The sequence below is a fragment of the Mastomys coucha genome, unplaced genomic scaffold, assembly GCF_008632895.1.
Source record: "Mastomys coucha isolate ucsf_1 unplaced genomic scaffold, UCSF_Mcou_1 pScaffold18, whole genome shotgun sequence".
Classification (NCBI taxonomy): Eukaryota; Metazoa; Chordata; class Mammalia; order Rodentia; family Muridae; genus Mastomys; species Mastomys coucha.
Window position 1 is genome coordinate 112193830 of NW_022196900.1, and position 7874 is coordinate 112201703.

Genomic DNA, 7874 nt, shown 5'->3' on the forward strand with positions numbered 1-7874 from the left:
CACAAACACTCATACAACACACTCACACATACTTCACACACAGTCAGATACACTCATACACACTCACACTCACAGTCTCACACACTCACACATAAACTCATACACACATGCACTCACACACACAACAGACTCACATACACTCATATACATACTCATACACACATACAATCACACACATATACACTCACACACATCCAGAGACTCTCATAACACACACTTGCACTCACTACACACTCTCACACACTCATACTCACAACACACACTCACAACACAAACAGTCTCACTAACACACATGCACTCACACAAACTCATACACACTCTCACACACTCATACATACTCACACACACACTCACATACACACAGTGGAAAGAACTGTACAGCATGGGCTGCCTGTAGAGTTTTCATATTGAGTGACAGCTGACTACATCAGTGACCTAAGCCAGGCACATGGCCTAGTGCCCTCTGGGCTCCTGCAGATCACTAGGGCTTTGGCCGCTCCCTGCAGCTCTCCTCACCGGCCTTACACAGCGATAGTGAACCTGCCTCCTTAGGTGCTGATCCATCTCATGTCTTCCCATTGGCATGCAAGTACCAAGGTCAAGGTCTTCTCTGGCTTGTCCATCCTTGCTTTGCAGACCCATGCGGAGGCACAGTGGGTCTGCCTGGGATGGAGAGGTGGCCTGTCAGGGACGAGACCAAGGCTGTTGAAGTCTCAAAGCCAAGATTTAGAGAAGGGCTCTGAGCTTCTGCTCACACTGGGCGTGCAGCCTGTGATCTGATACACTTCCAGAAAGGAAGACAGGGTGGGCTCTGCCCCTCTCCCCATCTCACTAACTGAGTGGCTTCTCTTTGTCCAGCTCCCAGACCACTGTCCAAGCTCTCTGGCTCATATGCCTCCTCACCATGGCACCGAGGGCTAGAGAAACCTGTGGCTGCCTCGGGTACTCTGGGTTAGTGTCTTCTATGAGCAGGACTCTTTTTGCTCCAGCTTATACCTCTGCCTCTGCCTCTGCCTCTGCCTCTGCCTCTGCCTCTGCCTCTGCCTCTGCCTCTGCCTCTGCCTCTGCCTCTGCCTCTGCCTCTGCCCCTACCCTGGCATCCTATGTTGCCAAACCACATGACCCATAGTTGGCAGACCATGCAGGCACTCAGAGGTAAACACAGTCAGGAGAGTACGGTGGGAAGTCAAATGCAAGATAATCTTTAATTACCATCTGCAGAGAGAAGAACTGACCTATGAGGGAAATCCAGGGGTTGATTCCTAGTTACATGGCTCCCTCCCTGTAGCTCCCAAAGGCACAGAGAGGTTGTTCCAACATTCCACAGGAATGTCCCAAGAGGAAAAGGCATCTTCAGTTCCCAGTGTCACACAATGAAGCTCTGAGGGGGACTCAGCACATCTGAGTCTATTCTTCTCAAGGTGGAGATGCAGACAGACACTGGGCGTAGAGCCAGGCTGCCTGGGCTCATAGCCCTGGCACCCTCTTTGGGCCTACGTGGTAAGCTGGTTGCTTTCTGATAAGGCAGGAGCAGTGCGGTCCCTGTTGTAATGAGAACATGCCTGGTATAGCTGTGATCTGTGTACTGAGACATACTCTGGGGCATCATGCCAGCCTCCCATACCATCACACTCTCAGAAGAGATGGGAAGGCAGGTCTAGGGGTAGTAGTCTACCCTGTTACTGCTTGAGGCCTCCCCATATGTGCTCCTCAGTCCTTGAAAGCCCGAATTCTCGAAAGTGCCAATCTCTGTCATTGAAATGTCAGGAGACACACAGGTGATTCAAATGTTTCTAGTGACCATTATAAAATATTAAAACAAAATACAGTTAAAATTGAATTTTATATTTCTGGCATTGTATTGTATTTATTTACCTAATTGCTTCAAATTTTTAACATTTTGGCATATAATCAATAGAGAATTCCACCCCAACTCTGTGTGTGCACCTGTCTGTGTTTATCATCTGTGTGTGCTGATAAGTGTGCATGCAACTAAGTGGGCATGTGTGGAGGCCAGAGGACAATGTCAGGTGTCATTCCTCAGCAGGCACTATCTGCCCTTTGGTTTGGAAATGGATCCTCTGTTGACTTGGAGATGACCATCAAGTCCTGGAGATCTGCCTCTTTCCATCTCCCAGCACGGCCATTGCCATACTTGACACTTCAGCTCTGGCATTACCACACCTGACTCCCCAGCTGGCATTACCACACCTGACTCCCCAGCTGGCATTACCACACCTGACTCCCCAGCTGGCATTACCACACCTGACCCTCCAGCTGGCTTTACCACAGCTGACTCCCCAGCTGGCTTTACTATACCTGACTCTCCAGGTGGCATTATCACACCTGACTCTACAGCTGGCATTAGTACACCTGACTCCCCAGCTGGCTTTTCCACACCTGACTCCACAGCTGACTTTACCACAGCTGACTCCCCAGCTGGCTTTATCACACCTGACTCTCCAGGTGGCATTACCACACCTGACTCTACAGCTGGCATTACTACACCTGACTCCCCAGCTGGCTTTACCACACCTGACTCCACAGCTGACTTTACCACAGCTGACTCCCCAGCTGGCTTTACCACACCTGACTCCCCAGCTGGCTTTACCACACCTGACTCCCCAGCTGGCTTTACCACACCTATCTCCCCAGCTGACTTTACCACACCTGTCTCCCCAGCTGGCTTTACCACACCTGACTCCCCAGCTGGCTTTACCACACCTGACTCCCCAGCTGGCTTTACCACACCTGTTTCCCCAGCTCCGCATTACCACACCTGTCTCCCCAGTTGGCTTTACCACAGCTGACTCCCCAGTTGGCTTTACCATAGCTGACTCCCCAGCTGGTTTTACCACACCTGTCTCCCCAGCTGTCTTTACCACATCTGTCTCCCCAGCTCCCCATTACCACACCTGTCTCCCCAGTTGGCTTTACCACAGCTGACTCCCCAGTTGGCTTTACCACAGCTGACTCTACTTTTGCACTGGTGCTGGAGATCCGACTCAGCTCCCTGCACTTTCAAGGCAAGGCTTTACAAACCCATTCTGTGTGGCAGTGTGGGGCAGTGGTCTGCTCAGGTAACTTAGACTCAGTTGAGTATTTGGCTTTGAGTGCTGGAGCCCCTGTGGGCAATTTCTGCTTGCAGGAGGCAGAAGTAGCTTGGGCCATAACTCCCGAGTCTTTGGTTCCTGTTTCAGTCACAACCCCTCACAGCTGCCCCTGTAGGAGATGTGTACTCTATCAGGCAGACAATGGCCCAAGCTCCCAGCATTCTAGCTGGACCCTACCCCCAGTCATCTGACCACAGCACAGCCAGGCATGCCACGCCCCATACAATATAAAGGGTGGTTTGCCCCCTCCTCCCTCTTCCTCTCCCTCTCTTGCTCTCTTGCTCTCTCTGTTCTCTTTTTCCTGCTCTTTGTTCTTCTCATGCTTTCTTCCCCTCCTTCCTCTCTCTCTCCTTCCTCTCCTTTCCTTCTCTCTACTTGACCAGCCTATTTTCTCCTTCCTACAATAAAATATCTCATTTATACATTGCCCCCTTTTTAACTAACGTGCTGTGCAGCCACAGGCCTCAACACCAGAAAGAGAGAGAGCTCCAGGCCTCAATACCAGGCTTCGCCTTTTGGTACAATACCCTTCCTCTCCCCAGCCCGGACTCATCACTTTGTTTTTTGCAGTGTTTGAAACCCAGTGAGCCCAGACACTACACAGATGATTCTGCAGCCAGCACAGAGACCCAGAGCCATGTGTGGCTTGTGCCCCCCACCACACTGGACAGGCTGCCCTGGGTCAAATTCAACCACACCGAGGCAGTGCCTGCAGCTGCCCTCCACTTCCTTGAGTGTCTCATGGCAGACAAGCAGTATGTGGCCCGCCTGTGTGTCTTACAGGCTAAGGGCACGAGGTCTGCTGCTCCAGCTATGACAGGAACAGCCACAGTTGTCCTCAACACGGGAGGTTTCTGAGTCCTTCAGAGGCAAGGACATCCTGGGTTTTGGTGTTGACTCTTGGGGACTGATGCAAAGCAGGCATAGTCTTTACCTGTTGCCACAGCAACAGGAAAAGAAGGAGGGGTGGGGGTCTCTGGGACCTCAGGTAGGTCTGACCCTCTCCTGGAAAATGACTCTTCTTAGTTCGCTTTGATAGGGCCTTTGAAGCACAAATCCCTCATAGCACACAGCAGAAGCCACGGTACATGGAGAACTAAGTGGCTGGAGACAGGGTCTTGAGGTTGCGGGATGCTCACCCTCTCGCACACACAGCCTAGAACAACTCTGGGTTCCCCAGCTGCACCCTCATCCCTTGCCAAATGACTCCATGAGAACCAGGAGCTCCAATGGGCAAAGCCAGCAGTGGGCAGGATCCAGCCCAGACAGCTCCGCCTCCAGGAATCCATCCAGGAAGGCAGAACGCAGAGAAAAGCTCACTTGGGGTTCCAGTGCACTAACACACATGGCAGATACACACATACACACGCTCACACACACACAGACACACAGACACACACAGACACACACAGACATTAGACATTCACACACCCGCGGACACACAGAGTCACACACACTAACACACATGGCAGATACACACATAGACATACTCACACACACACACACACAGACACACAGACACACACAGACATTAGACATTCACACACCCATGGACACACAGAGTCACACACAGGCACGCACACAGACAGACACACACAGAGACACACAGATACTGACACACACAGACATGCATACACACACACACACACTGCAGGCAATCTCGCCACAGGCTCTGCCAGGAGAGAGGCAGGTTCCAGGACTCAGTGAAGGCCCCAGCACCCAGGGTCTGTACCTAGACCCTGAGCAGCTGAGATCCTTGCCTGCCTCCCTCGCCAGCATCCTCTCAGTCAGCGCTACAGCAGAGAGGCCTCCTCCGCTCTGCTAAAAGCTTTTGAGCATCTCACTTCCTCCCGTGGGTCTTAGCAGTGGATGGCAGAGCTGTTTCTCTGGCCACAGGAAGTCCTGCACCTGCAGTCAGTCTGCCTTCATTTCTACTTTGAGCCATGGTAGTAGTTACCATGTACACATGGTGTGTACATAGCGTTTCCTATGTGTGGTCTCCTCAGAGACGCCAAGATGATCCAGAAGTTCCTGTCATCATCTGGAGCCATCACACCCTGAAGGGCTGCGTCTGTCGTCACCATAGGCTCACAACACACTCAACTAACTGGCCCCATGCCACTGCGCTGAGTGAGAGCGGCCATTGCATCTCCAGCAGTATCTCCACAAGCACCAAGCCGCCACTGTTGAAGGTGACAGACAGAGGCTGTGGCTTGAGTGAAAGCTGGAAACAGTGTCCCCCTGCAGCTGGCTCCACCAGTTCCATGGCTGCCGCACTCTTCCGATGCCAAGTGCGGCCAGGGACTCTGCTGGGACCTTCTGTGCTTCTTTTTCTCTTTAACCAACTTTCATTCACCAGACTTCTCTGTTCCTCTCATGTGTGTGTGTGTGTGTGTGTGTGTGTGTGTGTGTGTGTGAGAGAGAGAGAGAGAGAGAGTGTACATTTGTATGACTGTATATGAGTGTGTGTTGTATGTATGTGTGTATGTCTGTGTGAGTGTATGTGTGTGTGAGAGAGTGTGTACATGTTTGTATGACTGTATATGAGTGTGTATGTGTTTGAGTGTGTATGTCTGTGTGAGTGTATATGTGTGAGTGTGTATGTTGTGTGTGAGTATGAGTATGTGTAAATTAGTGTGTGGTGTGAGTATGTGTGAATGTATGTGTGAGTGTGCAAATGTGAGAGAGTGTGTGAGTGTGTTAGTATGTGTGAAGTAGTATGTGTTGTGAGTGTGTGTGTGTGCAAGTATATGACTGTGTATGTACATGTACATGTGTGTATGAGTGTGTGTATGTGAGTGTGTGTGAGTGTGTATGTGTGTGTGTGTGTGAGTGTATGTGTACCATCCACCTTGCTTTTTGTCATTGTTAATTAAGACACAGGGTCTCTCCAGCCTGGACTCACCAAGCAGACTAGGTTTGCTGCAGAGCCTTTCTCTGCCTCAGCGCTGGGATTCCAAACACACAGCAGTGCCCCGATTTCCCTTTGCCATTTAACCTGGGGTCTGGCTGTGCTCACGAGGTAGCACTTCCACTGTCTGCTCCTGTGCCTGGGGTAGCACTTCCACGTCTGCTCCCGTGCCTGCAGTTTGTTTTCTGCGGCCACTGGGACAATTCCACGGGTGACCAGAGCATTTTGCCTTGTTTTGTGTTGTTTGTTATTTTGAGAAAGAATCTCACTCTATGACCCTAGCTAGGCTGAAATCCACTCTGTAGACCAGGCTAGTCTTGAATTCGCAGACATCTGCCTGCCTCTGCCTCCTGACTGCTGGCATTAAAAGTGTGTGCCACCATGCCCTGCTCAGAATGGGAAAGGTTAATGAAAAAAGGATTATTTGAGCCCCAGTTTCCGGGGTTCAAGGTCAAGGGGCTGGCTGTATTGTCTAGTGACAGCCATCTGTGGGCAGAGTCCTGAAGCAGCACAAGGCCTCCATGCGAAGAGACAGAATGTGTGTGTGTGTGTGTGTGTGTGTGTGTGTGCCCACGTGCACATGCATCTTTTTGGTCTGTCCTCCCCTCTTCAGAATTTGGCCATGGGTCATTATTTAACTTTAATTGCCTCCTCGGAACCCCTACCTCTGAACACCATGGTGGATTAAGTTTCTGCCTTTTGAATAACTCACAATGGACTGAAATTTAACACACCCCAGACCCCATGGAAGCCCCAGCACCCCTCATTATTCTGCATCTAACCTCTGTATTCCAAGAACTTTCTGTTCTGAGCTGAGCTTATCTTCCTGCAGAGACCACAGAGTGTGGGCAGAACCTGCTGGAACCTCTTAGCAACCTGCCAGGCCAAGGGAGAGCCACTGCAGTGGCTACACACAGTGTTTGGGTTCTGTTTGTACCCATTTTTGGTTTTTTGAGATTTTTTTTTCTTGTTTCTTTCTTCAACCTCCCCTCTTTCTCATTTTTCACTCTTGGCCTCAAGATTGGAATCTTGTAGAGCAAGCATCAGCACAGCACGCATAGAACATTAGCTTTCTGCTTCTGCTGCTCTCTCTCTCTCTGGGCTGTGTCCGTAAGTGGTGCAGCTCTGAAGGGAAAGGCACCCTGGCTGTCGGGAGCCAAGGAATACAAGGTCGCGGGCACAACAAACCTCAGGAAGAGGTTCTTTGGGGAAGGCACAAAAGGGTGGCTGCATCTGCAACAGTGAAGCAACAGTGAAACAGAGAACTGAAGGAGTGGCAGGCTGTGTTTGTTGTTTCCTAGCGGGCAGAGTTTTCACAGCGTGGCTTTCGGGGTGTGGCTTTCTGGGCGGGGCTTTCCGGGGCGTGGCTTTCAAGGGCGGGGATTGGTGGGACTTCAAGTCCTAAGCTTGGGAGGAGCCCAGGGATTGGTGAGATTTCAAATCCAGGGATTGGCGCGATGTTTTCAAACCCGGAATTAAGCTTGGACTTTTAACCTACTGCTTCTGCTGCTCCCTTTGAGGTCCTGTCCGCACACCATCCCCACAGCAATCACTGTGAAGAGTGTAAGCAAGATCGCAGGAGGAAGAGACTCTGTGACCAGTTTAGCTAACTGTCCAGCCATGCCAGAGTGCTTGCTTTACTATTTAAGCAATAAGATTACCAGTCTCTAGAATTCTCCTTTTGGAGTCTGATTTATCTCTCTGGAGAATTATACATAAGATTAAAGAGTGCATGTTCATTATCTTTAAACTACAAGTTATCCACACTTGCCTGATGTTTCCCTGGAGTTTTAGAACTGGCGCTTGAAGGTAGCAGTTTTCTCTTTGCTCTTCCTCCTAACACAGCTAGC